The sequence below is a fragment of the Ambystoma mexicanum genome, chromosome 5p (assembly GCF_040938575.1).
Source record: "Ambystoma mexicanum isolate Mex_15411 chromosome 5p, UKY_AmexF1_1, whole genome shotgun sequence".
NCBI classification, from domain to species: domain Eukaryota; kingdom Metazoa; phylum Chordata; class Amphibia; order Caudata; family Ambystomatidae; genus Ambystoma; species Ambystoma mexicanum.
In genome coordinates, this window is record NC_090930.1 from 813,416,061 (window position 1) to 813,416,778 (window position 718).

At 51.7% G+C, this 718-nt stretch overlaps 1 non-coding gene across 1 annotated transcript; it reads right to left on the reverse strand.

The window, feature by feature from the left end:
* Positions 1-265: 265 nt before the first annotated feature.
* LOC138481828 (U1 spliceosomal RNA) lies at positions 266-427 on the reverse strand. The gene has a single exon (XR_011274437.1). It is a non-coding gene; the product is annotated as a U1 spliceosomal RNA (small nuclear RNA).
* Positions 428-718: the final 291 nt, after the last annotated feature.

A 718-nucleotide genomic window follows, 5' to 3' on the forward strand; every position in this document is an offset into this window, starting at 1 on the left:
AGGCCAGCATTGTCCTGTACAAAGCATGATTGATGCTGCCTGAGCATGTGCAGTGTGCCCAATACAGATGGCAGCTTATCTCTGTAATACACATTACTTCTGTGGTGATGAAAGAAGCATAATTCAATTCAACAGATAAAATGTGGAAAAGCGATCACCCAAAGGTGAACCTAATTGAAGAAACGCAATGTGAGCACAATCTTAAAGTATGCAACCTAGCAGGCATAGTGCACACTTTGCCTTTTCTTTCTTTCACCAATAAATCGGGGGGAGAGCGCGAACGCCATCCCCCACGACCAGAAATAATGAAGTCGTGTATCCCGCATTTGTGGACATAGCAGGGGTCAGCAAATCTGATGTGTGATGGGTAAGCCTCACCCTGGGAGATCTACCCTTGAGATCAGATTCTCCCCTGCCAGCTAAGTATGAGTTGCATGCAAGAGGGCAGGGGTTTGGTCAGTTCTGGGAAGCCCCGCTAAGCGAGGGTGAGAAGGCAGGTCCTGACCCAGCCCCAATCCCCCACCCCTGGAAGCTCTGAGCATCTGCAGAGCTGCCTGTCCCGCGTGTAGGGGGAAGCTCTGGCAGGCAGAGCCCAGCAGAAGAGCAGATTGTAGCGCAGTTCCTTTCTCCCATCAGGCCCTCCTCAGCCCGATATTTGTATAAATAGCAGGATGGCTCGAGCAGGCCTGTTGTAGTCTGCCCACTGGCCTGTCGGCCC